Source organism: Oncorhynchus nerka, linkage group LG12 (assembly GCF_034236695.1).
Source record: "Oncorhynchus nerka isolate Pitt River linkage group LG12, Oner_Uvic_2.0, whole genome shotgun sequence".
NCBI classification, from domain to species: Eukaryota; Metazoa; Chordata; class Actinopteri; order Salmoniformes; family Salmonidae; genus Oncorhynchus; species Oncorhynchus nerka.
The window spans coordinates 15,952,539-15,969,351 of NC_088407.1; the positions used below are offsets into that span (position 1 = coordinate 15,952,539).

General features: G+C 44.7%; 1 protein-coding gene across 1 annotated transcript in view; it reads left to right on the plus strand.

Moving 5' to 3' along the window:
* The window catches only part of LOC115139039 (collagen alpha-6(IV) chain-like), a 320,502-nt gene that overhangs the window by 130,326 nt on the left and 173,363 nt on the right, over window positions 1–16,813 (plus strand). The window lies entirely within an intron of this gene.

Genomic DNA, 16,813 nt, shown 5'->3' on the forward strand with positions numbered 1-16,813 from the left:
AGCCCTGAAAGCTGATTGGTTGACAGACGTGCTATATCAGACCGTACACCACGGGTATGACAAAACATGTATTTTTACTGCTCTAATTACATTGGAAGCCAGTTTATAATAGCAATAAGGCATCTCAGGGGTTGTTGATATATGGTGTTGCTCCGCGTTGCGTCGTGCCTAAGAACAGCCCCTTGCCGTGGTATATTGGCCATATACCACACCTCAGGCCTTATTGCTTAAATATACCCTCTGATTCAACAGATGCAGACATGTTTGAATGCCTACCCGTTATACTTAAAATGGCACCGGAGAAGAAGGCAGACGTTTCCCAACCGATTGTGTTTTTTTGTTCATTCATTTGCTTTGTTTGTAACGTATTTTTTTACTTATTATATACATAATGCTGCCACTACCGTCTCTTATGACCGAAAATAACTTCTGGACATCAAGACTACGATTACTCACCATGGACTGGCAGAATCTTTTTTTCCTTTAACGAGTCTGACGAGCCTGACACAAACTATATACTGCTTTCTCGGGAACAAGCCAAGATCCCTGTGATTTGCGTAAAGAGGAGGCGGAGAAAAAGGGGCCAGAGGGCGGACTGCCTTCTAAGAATTCGTAGGCAATCGAATAAACCCCCACTTCCTTGCATTCTGCTAGCAAATGTGCAATCTTTGGAGGATAAAATCGATGACCTACGCACAAGATTTAAAATACCAACGGGACAATCAAAACTGTAATATCATATGCTTCACGGAGTCATAGCTAGACAACGATACTATCAACATACAGCTGGTCATATACGCTGCACCGGCAGGATAGAGCAGAGGTGTCTGGTAAGACCAGGGGCGGCTGACTATGTATTTTTGGAAATAACAGCTTTTGCACGATATCCAAGGAGGTCTTGAGCTATTGCTCGCCTGAGATAGTGTGGTCTACAGCTTATCATGAGATACTCCATCTACCTAGAGAGTATCTGTAGCTGTTTACATACCACCACAGTCAGAGGCAGGCAAAAAGGCCACATTCAATGACCTGTATTCCACCATAAGCAAACAAGAAAATGTTCACCTGGAAGCGTCACTCCTAGTAGCCGGGAAGTTTAATGCAGGGAAACTTAAATCTGTTTCACCAAAAAACTCTGGACCACCTTTACTCCACACATAGAGACGCATACAAAGCTCTCCCTCGCCCTCGATTTGGCAAAACTGACCATAATTCTATCCTCCTGATTCCTGATTCCTGCTTACAAGCAAACATTTAAGCAGGAAGCACCAGTGACGAGATCAATAAAAAAGTGGTCAGATGAAAAAGATGCTACGCTACAGGCCAGAATATTTTCTGTGATTTCTCTGATGGCATTGAGGAGTACACCACATTTAGTCATTGGCTTCATCAATAAGTGCATCGATGACGTCGTCCCCACAGTGACTGTACGTACATATCCCAACCAGAAGCAATGGATAACAGGCAATATCCGTGCTGAGCTAAAGGCTAGTGCTGCCGCTTTCAAGGAGTGGGACTCTAACCCGGAAGCTTATAAGAAATCCTGCTATGCCCTCCGACAAACCATCAAGCAGGCAAAGCATCAATACAGGACTAAGATCGAATCGTACTACACCGGCTCTGACGCTCGTCGGATGTGGCACGGCTTGCAAACCATTACAGACTATAAAGGGAGGCACAGCCGAGAGATGCCCAGAGACACAAGCCGAACAAACGAGCTAAACTACTTCTATGCTCGCTTCAAGGCAAATAACACTAAAATATGCATGAAAGCACCAGCTGTTCCAGAAGACTGTGTTATCACGCTCTCCGCAGCCGATGTGAATAAGACCTTTTTTCTTTTTTAAACTTTACTTAACTAGGCAAGTCAGTTAACCTCTCTAGGGTATGTGGGACGCTAGCGTACCATCTGGCCAACATCCAGTGAGGTTGCAGAGCGCCAAATTCAAATACAGAAATACTCATTATAAAAATTCAGAAAACAAAACATATTTTACATAGGTTTAAAGATGAACTTCTTGTGAATCCAACCACGGTGTCAGATTTAAAAAAAAAATGCTTTACGGCGAAAGCATACCTTACGATTATTTGAGAACATAGCCCAGTTGACAAATTATTACAAACAGTAACCAGCCAAGCAGAAGCGTCACAAAACTCAGAAATAGAGATTCAATTAATCCCTTATCTTTGATGATCTTCATATGGTGGCACTCAGAAGACATGCATTTACTCAATAAATGTTCCTTTTGTTCGATAAAATCTCTTTATATCCAAAAAACTCAATTTTGTTCGTGCGTTTTCTTCAGTAATCCACAGGCTCAAACGCAGTCAAAACAGGCAGATTTAAAAAAAATCTAAATTGTATCTGTAAAGTACATAGAAACCTGTCAAACGATGTTTATATTCAACCCTCAGGTTGTTTTTAGTCTACATTATCTATAATATTTCAACGGGACAATAACGTCGTCAATATAAAAGGTAAACAAGAAATGCACTCTCTCGGGATTGTGCATGAAAAAGCTCTGTGACACGTCAGGGTCCACTCATTCAGACTGGTCTTACTCCCTCATTTATAAGAATACAAGCCTGAAACCATTTCTAACGACTGTTGACATCTAGTGGAAGGCATAGGAACTGCAAATGGAGTCCTAAGTCAATGGATACTGTAATGGCATTGAATAGAAAACTACAAAACAAAAACAAAAAAAACTTCCTGAATGGATTTTTCTCAGGTTTTTGCCAAATCAGTTCTGTTATACTCACAGACACGATTGTAACAGTGTTGGAAACTTTAGATTGTTTTCTATCTAATCTACCAGTTCTATGCATATCATCTGGGCCCGAGTAGCAGGCCATTTAATTTGGGCATGCTTTTCATCCAAAATTCCAAATGCTGCCCCCTACCCTAGAGAAGTTAAGAACAAATTCTTATTTACAATGACGGCCTAGGATTAGTGGGTTAACTGCCTTGTTCAGGAGGAAAATGACAGAGTTTTACCTTGTCAGCTCAGGGATTCAATCTCGTAACCTTTCGGTTACTGGCCCAACGCTCTAACCACTAGGCTACCTGGCGCCCCCAGGCGGCCGCAGGGCCAGACGGATTACCAGGTCGTATACTGCAAGCATGTGCTGACCAACTGGCAAGTGTCTTCACTGACATTTTCACCCTCGAGCTGTCCGAGTCTGTAATACCAACATGTTTCAAGCAGACCACCATAGTGCCTGTGCCCAAGAACACTAAGGTAACCTACCTAAATGACTACCGACCTGTAGCACTCACGTCTGTAGCCATGGAATGCTTTGAAAGGCTGGTCATGGCTCACATCAACACTATTATCCCAGAAACCCTAAACCGACTCCAATTTGCATATCGCACCAACAGATCCACAGATGATGCAATCTCTATTGCATTCCACACTGCCCTTTCCCACCTGGACAAAAGGAACACCTATATGAGAATGCTATTCATTGACAGCAGCTCTGCGTACAACACCATAGTGCCCTCGAAGCTCATAAATAAGTTAAGGACATTGGGACCAAACACCTCCCTCTGCAACTGTATCCTGGACTTCCTGACAGGCCGCCCCAGGTGGTAAGGGTAGGTAACAACACATCCGCCAAGCTGATCCTCAACACAGGGTCCCCTCAGGGGTGAGTGCTCAGTCCCCTCCTGTACTCCCTGTTCACTCATGACTGCATGGCCAGGCACGACTCCAACACAGTGGTAGGCCTGAGAACCGACAATGACGAGACAGCCTATAGGGAGGAGGTCAGAGACCTGGCCGTGTGGTGCCAGGATAACAACGTACAGCTGCACCATCGAGAGCATCCTGACGGGTTGCATCACTGCCTGGTATGGCAACTGCTCAGCCTCTGACCGCAAGGCACTACAGAGGGTAGTACGGCCCAGTACATCACTGGGGCCAAGCTTCCTGCCATCCAGTGCCTCTATACCAGGCGGTGTCAGTGGACAGACCTAACAATTGTCAAAGACTCCAGCCACCCTAGTCATAGACTGTTCTCTCTGCTACCACACAGCAAGCGGTAGCAGAGAGAACAGTAGTACCGTAGCATCTAGGTCCAAGACGCTTCTAAACAGCTTCTAACCCTACGCCATAAGACTCCTGAACATCTAATCAAATGGCTACCCAGACTATTTGCATTGCCTCCCTCCCCCATTTACACTGCTGCTACTCTCTGTTGTTATCACTTATGCATAGTCACTTTAATAACTCTACCTACATGTCCATATTACCTCAACTAACCGGTGCCCCCGCACATTGACTCTGTACCAGTACCCCCTGTATATAGTCTCGCTATTGTTATTTTACTGCTGCTCTTTAATTACTTGTTACTTTTATTTCTTATTCTTATCCATATTTTTTTTAATTGCATTGTTGGTCAGAGTCTCGTAAGTAAGCATTTCACTGTAATGTCTTCACCTGTTGTATTCGGCACACGTCACGAATAAGATTTTGATTTTGATTATAACATTCAAAGTTCTCCATAGTTTTTTCCATCACTCTTCACTGTGTGTGTGGTCTTCTTCTTAACCCCTAAACTTAAAATGGCCTTTATCCTCATGGGGATATGGGAAAAGTCCCCACGACAGAGAATTTTGGGGATTTCAGGTCCTCGCAAGGATAGTAAAAAATGTTATATTCTCTCTCGTGGGGACTTTCCCCATATCCCAATGAGGACAAAGGCTATTTTGAGTTTAGGAGTTAGGGTTACAATTAGAGTCAGATTTAGGGGTTAGGGTTACAATTAGAGTCAGATTTAGGGGTTAGGGTTACAATTAGAGTCAGATTTAGGGGTTAGGGTTACAATTAGAGTCAGATTTAGGGGTTAGGGTTAAGGTTAGCAGAATACTATTTTGAATTGAAATCTATTTTAGATCCTAACATTCTCCGTTAAGTTCCACCATATTGTTTGTCTCCCCCAGTGGCTTTCATAGGGACCCTGTGAAAGCAGGGAAGAATCCTAGAAGAATGTCAAGGTGTGGTCTCCTTTAAGGAGTAATCCCTACCCCCAGTATAGTATGGCAGCAACATGAGGATTTGGAGACAGGCTGGAAGCTGAATAAAGTGTGGGAGTCCCATGACAAAAGGGATGGATCATCTTTACCTAAAGCTGGGAGGAGGAAAGGAGCTTTTCTTTTCTTTCTTGGTGTTTTTCTCTAATGGAAAACAGATTGGCTGTTCTATATCTGAGATATATAAGAAAGATCAGGAAATTATTCTAAAAAAATAAATGTTTTACCCATATTGAACCAATTTTTGTTTGGCACTAAACTACTTCCACATATACTTCCATAAATTTTGTAAGATACTCTTTGAAGAGATAGAGTTTCAGAAGTTTTCAGAAGATGGGCCTTGCTTCAGGGGGAACTGGTTCCACCTTTGGGATGCCAGGACAGAGTAAAGCTTGGACTGGGCTAAGAAGTGGGTAACAATTCACAACAATACACACAAATCTAAAAGTAAAATAATGGAATTAAGAAATATATAAATATTGGGATGAACAATGTCGGAGTGGCATTAACTAAAATACAGAAAGGTCTGCTCAACGGTGATGCGTTGGGTAGACCGCACCACCCTCTGGAGAGTCCTGCAGTTGCGGGCGGTGCAGTTACCGTACCAGGCGGTGATACAGCCCGATAGGAGGCTCTCAATTGTGCATCTGTAAAAGTTTGTGAAGGTTGTAGGGGCCAAGACGAAAATTCTTCAGCCTCCTAATGTTGAAGAGGAGCTGTTGCGCCTTCTTCACCACACTGTCTGTGTGGGTGGACCTTTTCAAATCGTCACGGATGTGTATGCCGAGGAACTTGAAGCTTTCCACCTTCTCCACTGCGGTCCCGTCGATGTGTCAATGTGGATAGGGGTGTGCTCCCTCTGCTTTTTCCTGAAGTCCAAGATCAGCTCCTAGGTTTTGTTGAAGTTGAGGGAGAGATTTTCTGTTTTCCGGCACCATTCTGCCAGGGCCCTCACCTCCTTCCTGTAGGCCGTCTCGTCATTGTTGCTAATCAGGCCTACTACGGTTGTCGTCTGCAAACTGGGTACATCTCCAAGAGATTTGCACACCTGGATTGTACAACATAAGCTTTTTATTATTTTTCAAATGATTCAAGCTCTGTCAAGTTGGTTGTTGATCATGATAGACCTATGTCTGTGTGACATGTTTTTCTCTAAGATGTGGGGAACATGGCCTCTCTTTTGCAGAATTCATACCTATTTTTCTGTCTTTGCCCAAATCTTTTTCCTTAGTCTCTCTTTCTCTCTCTTGCTCTCTTTCTCTCGCTCTCTTTCTTTCTCTCTATCTCTCTTTCTCCCCTCTCTCTTTCTCCTCTTTCTTTCTCTCACCCTTTCTTTGTCTCTCTTTCTATCACTCACTCTATCTCTCTCTTTCACCCTTCTCTCTTTCAGTTCAATTTCAATTTAAGTAGCTTTATTGGCATGGTGTCGTGACGTTGTATTAGTTAATGTGATGACTGTTGCTCATCGAATGATTAAAGGTTTCCAATTGCGTGATTAACTGAATCAAGCAATTATTAACTCATTAACCTGGGGCACCATGGGAAAATTTGTTTTATTGAGTTTCTATTTCCCAAATTAACTCAAAGATAATCAGAATATCAATTTTACAACAGCCGCTAATTAACCAGTTACCTCTACAGTCTCCTTCTGAACGTCGCAAAATCCGTGAATCTGCACGGACCCAGGTCTCACTAATGAGTTCGTACCACACCAATCTTAGTTGAGTATTTATTTACTAGAAAGCTAAAATGATGATAAAAGGTATACACACACAAAAACACATTATAGGCTATTGATTAGAACTTAGTATAATGGGCCAACACACTATGGTGCGTGTTACACCGTAGGAATGAAACAGTGTAGATACCACGATTCGATGGGGAGTGAAGGCTAGGTGGTTCGACTTGAATTCACCCACTTAGACAACTCTACTCATCCGTAGCTTGGGTAGAAAACGATTTCTTTATCTTCAAACTTGTGTTGCGTTTTGGGTTCATTAACTTTTTAGACCTCGGCTGCAGCTTGGGTCACTTAGTCTTATCTGTAAATTCTTCACTCACAGGCTTTATACCCTCGGGTCAGAAGTGGGCGGAACCGCCTTCTGGGCGTACCAAGTTAAGAGCAAGTTTAGATTTGACTCAAATCCAATTTTAGACAACTAACTTCACATTTCATTTTTACCAAAACATTCTCTTTGATTTGGACATTTTCCATACACCGTACAATGTATAAACATCAAACATATACTAGGAAAACTCTTAACGTTACAATGTTTTCGTAATAACGTCATCTATTAACCTTTAATAACAAAACAAAAATGACATACATTTCCATATTCCATCTATTGTCATGACCACCATTGTGGCTGACGGAAACCATTGATCCAAAGTCCCTTTATTTCATGTTTAATGTTCTGAGGCTGGTTCTCCATAGTAACAGGACAAAGGAATTTGTCTGTGGCCTGAGATTTACCAGAGGCGTGAGGGGTCATAAAACCCCCACATCTTCAGACCCCTAGATCTCTCCTCCTCTGTTGGGGTTGAGAGATAATCTGTAGGGTTGTGGTCTCCTGTAACCTGACCTGATCAGGACAGTCATGACAATGGGAAACATATGTTTAAATTGCCAAAGCAAGTGAAATAGATAATAAACAAATGTGAAATAAACAGTAAAAGATTAGCAGTAAATATTACACTCACAAAAGTTCCAAACGAATAAAGACATTTCAAATGTCATATTATGTGTATATACAGTGTTGTAATGATGTGCAAAGAGTTTAAGAACAAAAGGGAAAATAAATAAACATAAATATAGGTTGTATTTACAATGGTGTTTGTTCTTCACTGGTTGACCTTTTCTTGTGGCAACAGGTCACAAATCTTGCTGCTGTGATGCACACTGGTATTTCATCCAGTAGATATGGGAGTTTATCAAAATCGGGTTTGTTTTCAAATTCTTTGTGGATCTGTGTAATCTGAGGGAAATATGTGTCTCTAATATGGTCATACGTTGGACAGGAGGTTAGGAAATGCTGCTCAGTTTGCACCTCCTTTTGTGGGCAGTGTTCACATTTACCACACACACACACACACACACACACACACACACACACACACACACACACACACACACACACACACACACACACACACACACACACACACGTATGTCTGTACAGTTAGACACTACAATAACACACATTCTCACATGGGAACAGACTGTGAGATTTCACCATGGTTCATTTGTAGTTCAGTAGTTAAGTACAGACAGAATCTTGTCATGTTGATGTGCTTACAGGGGCCCTGAGACCCTGGGCCTACTCCAGATAACGTTGACCTGGCCCCCACACCCCTATCCCCTCATCTCTCACATCCCCATTCTTAATCTAGGGACCCTGGGCCTAATCCAGATAACGTTGACCTGGCCCCCACACCCCTATCCCCTCATCTCTCACATCCCCATTCTTAATCCAGGGACCCTGGGCCTAATCCAGATAACGTTGACCTGGCCCCCACACCCCTATCCCCTCATCTCTCACATCCCCATTCTTAATCTAGGGACCCTGGGCCTAATCCAGATAACATTGGCATTGCACCCTAACCGCTATCCCCTCATCTCTTACATGGTACCCAGTGTGTGTGTGTGTGTGTGTGTCTCTCTCTCTCTCTCTCTCTCTCTCTCTCTCTCTCTCTCTCTCTCTCTCTCTCTCTCTCTCTTACTGATTAACAAATCAAAGAGGGGTTGGTCAACAGAAACAGGCTGGACTCTTCTATAGATATCTATACATGTTTATATATAGATGTATACAGATGTCTGTAGATGTATATAGATGTATACAGATGTCTGTAGATGTATATAGATGTATACAGATGTATACAGATGTATATACAGTGGGGCAAAAAGTATTTAGTCAGCCACCAATTGTGCAAGTTCTCCCACTTAAAAAGATGAGAGAGGCCTGTAATGTTCATCATAGGTACACTTCAACTATGACAGACAAAATTAGGAAAAAAAATCCAGAAAATCACATTGTAGGATTTTTAATGAATTTATTTGCAAATTATAATAGACATGCAGAGAGAGAAGGGGATAAACATGGGAGCAGCAGGGTGAGATGTAACTAATTGAATAGACATGCAGAGAGAGAAGGGGAGAAACATGGGAGCAGCATGGTGAGATGTGACTAATTGAATAGACATGCAGAGAGAGAAGGGGAGAAACATGGGAGCAGCAGGGTGAGATGTGACTAGTTGAATAGACATGCAGAGAGAGAAGGGGAGAAACATGGGAGCAGCAGGGTGAGATGTGACTAATTGAATAGACATGCAGAGAGAGAAGGGGAGAAACATGGGAGCAGCAGGGTGAGATGTGACTAATTGAATTGACATGCAGAGAGAGAAGGGGAGAAACATGGGAGCAGCAGGGTGAGATGTGACTAATTGAATTGACATGCAGAGAGAGAAGGGGAGAAACATGGGAGCAGCAGGGTGAGATGTGACTAATTGAATAGACATGCAGAGAGAGAAGGGGAGAAACATGGGAGCAGCAGGGGGAGATGTGACTAATTGAATAGACATGCAGAGAGAGAAGGGGAGAAACATGGGAGCAGCAGGGGGAGATGTGACTAATTGAATTGACATGCAGAGAGAGAAGGGGAGAAACATGGGAGCAGCAGGGTGAGATGTGACTAATTGAATAGACATGCAGAGAGAGAAGGGGAGAAACATGGGAGCAGCAGGGTGAGATGTGACTAATTGAATAGACATGCAGAGAGAGAAGGGGAGAAACATGGGAGCAGCAGGGTGAGATGTGACTAATTGAATAGACATGCAGAGAGAGAAGGGGAGAAACATGGGAGCAGCAGGGTGAGATGTGACTAATTGAATAGACATGCAGAGAGAGAAGGGGAGAAACATGGGAGAAGCAGGGTGAGATGTGACTAATTGAATAGACATGCAGAGAGAGAAGGGGAGAAACATGGGAGCAGCAGGGTGAGATGTGACTAATTGAATAGACATGCAGAGAGAGAAGGGGAGAAACATGGGAGCAGCAGGGTGAGATGTGACTAATTGAATAGACATGCAGAGAGAGAAGGGGAGAAACATGGGAGCAGCAGGGTGAGATGTGACTAATTGAATAGACATGCAGAGAGAGAAGGGGAGAAACATGGGAGCAGCAGGGTGAGATGTGACTAATTGAATAGACATGCAGAGAGAGAAGGGGAGAAACATGGGAGCAGCAGGGTGAGATGTGACTAATTGAATAGACATGCAGAGAGAGAAGGGGAGAAACATGGGAGAAGCAGGGTGAGATGTGACTAATTGAATAGACATGCAGAGAGAGAAGGGGAGAAACATGGGAGAAGCAGGGTGAGATGTGACTAATTGAATAGACATGCAGAGAGAGAAGGGGAGAAACATGGGAGCAGCAGGGTGAGATGTGACTAATTGAATAGACATGCAGAGAGAGAAGGGGAGAAACATGGGAGCAGCAGGGTGAGATGTGACTAATTGAATAGACATGCAGAGAGAGAAGGGGAGAAACATGGGAGAGGCAGGGTGAGATGTGACTAATTGAATAGACATGCAGAGAGAGAAGGGGAGAAACATGGGAGCAGCAGGGTGAGATGTGACTAATTGAATTGACATGCAGAGAGAGAAGGGGAGAAACATGGGAGCAGCAGGGTGAGATGTGACTAATTGAATAGACATGCAGAGAGAGAAGGGGAGAAACATGGAAGCAGCATGGTGAGATGTGACTAATTGAATAGACATGCAGAGAGAGAAGGGGAGAAACATGGGAGCAGCAGGGGGAGATGTGACTAATTGAATTGACATGCAGAGAGAGAAGGGGAGAAACATGGGAGCAGAAGGGTGAGATGTGACTAATTGAATAGACATGCAGAGAGAGAAGGGGAGAAACATGGGAGCAACAGGGAGAGATGTGACTAATTGAATAGACATGCAGAGAGAGAAGGGGAGAAACATGGGAGCAGCAGGCTGAGATGTGACTAATTGAATAGACATGCAGAGAGAAAGGGAGAAACATGGGAGAAGCAGGGTGAGATGTGACTAATTGAATAGACATGCAGAGAGAGAAGGGGAGAAACATGGGAGAAGCAGGGTGAGATGTGACTAATTGAATAGACATGCAGAGAGAGAAGGGGAGAAACATGGGAGCAGCATGGTGAGATGTGACTAATTGAATAGACATGCAGAGAGAGAAGGGGAGAAACATGGGAGCAGCAGGGTGAGATGTGACTAATTGAATTGACATGCAGAGAGAGAAGGGGAGAAACATGGGAGCAGCATGGTGAGATGTGACTAATTGAATAGACATGCAGAGAGAGAAGGGGAGAAACATGGGAGAAGCAGGGTGAGATGTGACTAATTGAATAGACATGCAGAGAGAGAAGGGGAGAAACATGGGAGCAGCAGGGTGAGATGTGACTAATTGAATAGACATGCAGAGAGAGAAGGGGAGAAACATGGGAGCAGCAGGGTGAGATGTGACTAATTGAATAGACATGCAGAGAGAGAAGGGGAGAAACATGGGAGCAGCAGGGTGAGATGTGACTAATTGAATAGACATGCAGAGAGAGAAGGGGAGAAACATGGGAGAAGCAGGGTGAGATGTGACTAATTGAATAGACATGCAGAGAGAGAAGGGGAGAAACATGGGAGAAGCAGGGTGAGATGTGACTAATTGAATAGACATGCAGAGAGAGAAGGGGAGAAACATGGGAGCAGCAGGGTGAGATGTGACTAATTGAATAGACATGCAGAGAGAGAAGGGGAGAAACATGGGAGCAGCAGGGTGAGATGTGACTAATTGAATAGACATGCAGAGAGAGAAGGGGAGAAACATGGGAGAGGCAGGGTGAGATGTGACTAATTGAATAGACATGCAGAGAGAGAAGGGGAGAAACATGGGAGCAGCAGGGTGAGATGTGACTAATTGAATTGACATGCAGAGAGAGAAGGGGAGAAACATGGGAGCAGCAGGGTGAGATGTGACTAATTGAATAGACATGCAGAGAGAGAAGGGGAGAAACATGGAAGCAGCATGGTGAGATGTGACTAATTGAATAGACATGCAGAGAGAGAAGGGGAGAAACATGGGAGCAGCAGGGGGAGATGTGACTAATTGAATTGACATGCAGAGAGAGAAGGGGAGAAACATGGGAGCAGAAGGGTGAGATGTGACTAATTGAATAGACATGCAGAGAGAGAAGGGGAGAAACATGGGAGCAACAGGGAGAGATGTGACTAATTGAATAGACATGCAGAGAGAGAAGGGGAGAAACATGGGAGCAGCAGGCTGAGATGTGACTAATTGAATAGACATGCAGAGAGAAAGGGGAGAAACATGGGAGAAGCAGGGTGAGATGTGACTAATTGAATAGACATGCAGAGAGAGAAGGGGAGAAACATGGGAGAAGCAGGGTGAGATGTGACTAATTGAATAGACATGCAGAGAGAGAAGGGGAGAAACATGGGAGCAGCATGGTGAGATGTGACTAATTGAATAGACATGCAGAGAGAGAAGGGGAGAAACATGGGAGCAGCAGGGTGAGATGTGACTAATTGAATTGACATGCAGAGAGAGAAGGGGAGAAACATGGGAGCAGCATGGTGAGATGTGACTAATTGAATAGACATGCAGAGAGAGAAGGGGAGAAACATGGGAGAAGCAGGGTGAGATGTGACTAATTGAATAGACATGCAGAGAGAGAAGGGGAGAAACATGGGAGCAGCAGGGTGAGATGTGACTAATTGAATAGACATGCAGAGAGAGAAGGGGAGAAACATGGGAGCAGCAGGGTGAGATGTGACTAATTGAATAGACATGCAGAGAGAGAAGGGGAGAAACATGGGAGCAGCATGGTGAGATGTGACTAATTGAATAGACATGCAGAGAGAGAAGGGGAGAAACATGGGAGCAGCAGGGGGAGATGTGACTAATTGAATTTACATGCAGAGAGAGAAGGGGAGAAACATGGGAGCAGCAGGGTGAGATGTGACTAATTGAATAGACATGCAGAGAGAGAAGGGGAGAAACATGGGAGCAACAGGGAGAGATGTGACTAATTGAATAGACATGCAGAGAGAGAAGGGGAGAAACATGGGAGCAGCAGGCTGAGATGTGACTAATTGAATAGACATGCAGAGAGAAAGGGGAGAAACATGGGAGAAGCAGGGTGAGATGTGACTAATTGAATAGACATGCAGAGAGAGAAGGGGAGAAACATGGGAGAAGCAGGGTGAGATGTGACTAATTGAATAGACATGCAGAGAGAGAAGGGGAGAAACATGGGAGCAGCAGGGTGAGATGTGACTAATTGAATAGACATGCAGAGAGAGAAGGGGAGAAACATGGGAGCAGCAGGGTGAGATGTGACTAATTGAATAGACATGCAGAGAGAGAAGGGGAGAAACATGGGAGCAGCAGGGGGAGATGTGACTAATTGAATAGACATGCAGAGAGAGAAGGGGAGAAACATGGGAGCAGCAGGGTGAGATGTGACTAATTGAATTGACATGCAGAGAGAGAAGGGGAGAAACATGGGAGCAGCAGGGTGAGATGTGACTAATTGAATAGACATGCAGAGAGAGAAGGGGAGAAACATGGGAGCAACAGGGAGAGATGTGACTAATTGAATAGACATGCAGAGAGAGAAGGGGAGAAACATGGGAGCAGCAGGCTGAGATGTGACTAATTGAATAGACATGCAGAGAGAAAGGGGAGAAACATGGGAGAAGCAGGGTGAGATGTGACTAATTGAATAGACATGCAGAGAGAGAAGGGGAGAAACATGGGAGAAGCAGGGTGAGATGTGACTAATTGAATAGACATGCAGAGAGAGAAGGGGAGAAACATGGGAGCAGCAGGGTGAGATGTGACTAATTGAATAGACATGCAGAGAGAGAAGGGGAGAAACATGGGAGCAGCATGGTGAGATGTGACTAATTGAATAGACATGCAGAGAGAGAAGGGGAGAAACATGGGAGCAGCAGGGGGAGATGTGACTAATTGAATAGACATGCAGAGAGAGAAGGGGAGAAACATGGGAGCAGCAGGGTGAGATGTGACTAATTGAATTGACATGCAGAGAGAGAAGGGGAGAAACATGGGAGCAGCATGGTGAGATGTGACTAATTGAATAGACATGCAGAGAGAGAAGGGGAGAAACATGGGAGCAGCAGGGTGAGATGTGACTAATTGAATTGACATGCAGAGAGAGAAGGGGAGAAACATGGGAGCAGCAGGGTGAGATGTGACTAATTGAATAGACATGCAGAGAGAGAAGGGGAGAAACATGGGAGCAACAGGGTGAGATGTGACTAATTGAATAGACATGCAGAGAGAGAAGGGGAGAAACATGGGAGCAGCAGGGTGAGATGTGACTAATTGAATAGACATGCAGAGAGAGAAGGGGAGAAACATGGGAGCAGCAGGGTGAGATGTGACTAATTGAATAGACATGCAGAGAGAGAAGGGGAGAAACATGGGAGCAGCAGGGTGAGATGTGACTAATTGAATAGACATGCAGAGAGAGAAGGGGAGAAACATGGGAGCAGCAGGGTGAGATGTGACTAATTGAATAGACATGCAGAGAGAGAAGGGGAGAAACATGGGAGCAGCAGGGTGAGATGTGACTAATTGAATTGACATGCAGAGAGAGAAGGGGAGAAACATGGGAGCAGCAGGGTGAGATGTGACTAATTGAATAGACATGCAGAGAGAGAAGGAGAGAAACATGGGAGCAGCAGGGTGAGATGTGACTAATTGAATAGACATGCAGAGAGAGAAGGGGAGAAACATGGGAGCAGCAGGGTGAGATGTGACTAATTGAATAGACATGCAGAGAGAGAAGGGGAGAAACATGGGAGAAGCAGGGTGAGATGTGACTAATTGAATAGACATGCAGAGAGAGAAGGGGAGAAACATGGGAGCAGCAGGGTGAGATGTGACTAATTGAATAGACATGCAGAGAGAGAAGGGGAGAAACATGGGAGCAACAGGGAGAGATGTGACTAATTTAATTGACATGCAGAGAGAGAAGGAGCAGCAGTATGTATCCATGCCAATGTTTCATTAGTTCATCTCTGTCTCCATGCATATTAGGGGCCACAGCACTCCCCACCTCTCCTCTCCTCTCCACCTCTCTCCTCTCCACCTCTCTTCTCTCCTCTCCACTGCTCTTCCCTCCTCTCCACCTCTCTTCTCTCCTCTACACCTCTCCTCTCTCTTTTCCACCTCTCCTCTCTCCTCTCTTTCCTCCACCTCTCCTCTCTTCTCTCCACCTCTCCTCTCTTCTCCTCTCCATCTCTCCACTCTTCTCTTCTCTCCTCTTCTCTCTACCTCTCCTCTTTTCTCTTCTCTCCTCTTCTCTCTACCTCTCTTCTCTCCTCTCCACCTCTCATCTCTTCTCTCCACCTCTCCTCTCTTCCCCCCTCTTCTCCTCTTCTCTCTTCTCTCCACCTCTCCTCTCTTCCCTCCATCTCTTCTCTCCACCTCTCCTCTCTTTTCTCCACCTCTCCTCTCTTCCCTCTACCTCCCCTCTCTTCTCTTCTCTCGTCTCGCTTTTCTTCTCTCATCTATCTTCTCTCCTCTCCACCTTTCCTCTCCACCTCTCCTCTCTTCCCTCCACCTCTCCTCTCTTCTCTCTTCTCTCATCTCTCTTCTCTCCTCTCCACCTCTCCTCTCCACCTCACCTCTGCACCTCTCCTCTCTTCTCTCATCTCTCTTCTCTCCTCTCCACCTCTCCTCTCTTCCCTCCACCTCTCATCTCTTCTCTCCACCTCTCATCTCTTCTGAAGAGGGGAGCTGATGTGTGTGTGCCCTTGACCTCCCCTTTTAGATACAAAATGATTCCATCACTGTCTATGGTATGCAGTGCAATGCCAGAGGATTTACTGTCTGGTGTGTTTCTATCCTGTGTATGAGGCACCGCTGGGGACGGTGTTCCTGATGACCATCATGTTCCACGTGAGGATGCAATTACTTCAGAATGTGTTCTGTCCCAGTTAAAGGAAGCTGAGACAGGACTGTTACAGGGACACTGTGACTGTGTTATTGTATCTCCTGGTTACATGTCTTTGCTGATGCTGAGACAGGACTGTGACAGGGACACTGTGACTGTGTTATTGTATCTCCTGGTTACCTGTCTTTACTGATGCTGAGACAGGACCGTGACAGGGACACTGTGACTGTGTTATTGTATCTCCTGGTTACCTGTCTTTACTGATGCTGAGACAGGACCGTGACAGGGACACTGTGACTGTGTTATTGTATCTCCTGGTTACCTGTCTTTACTGATGCTGAGACAGGACCGTGACAGGGACACTGTGACTGTGTTATTGTATCTCCTGGTTACATGTCTTTACTGATGCTGAGACAGGACTGTGACAGGGACACTGTGACTGTGTCATTTTATCTCCTGGTTACATGTCTTTACTGATGATGAGACAGGACTGTGACAGGGACACTGTGACTGTGTTATTGTATCTCCTGGTTACCTGTCTTTACTGATGCTGAGACAGGACCGTGACAGGGACACTGTGACTGTGTTATTGTATCTCCTGGTTACCTGTCTTTACTGATGCTGAGACAGGACCGTGACAGGGACACTGTGACTGTGTTATTGTATCTCCTGGTTACATGTCTTTACTGATGCTGAGACAGGACTGTGACAGGGACACTGTGACTGTGTCATTTTATCTCCTGGTTACATGTCTTTACTGATGATGAGACAGGACTGTGACAGGGACACT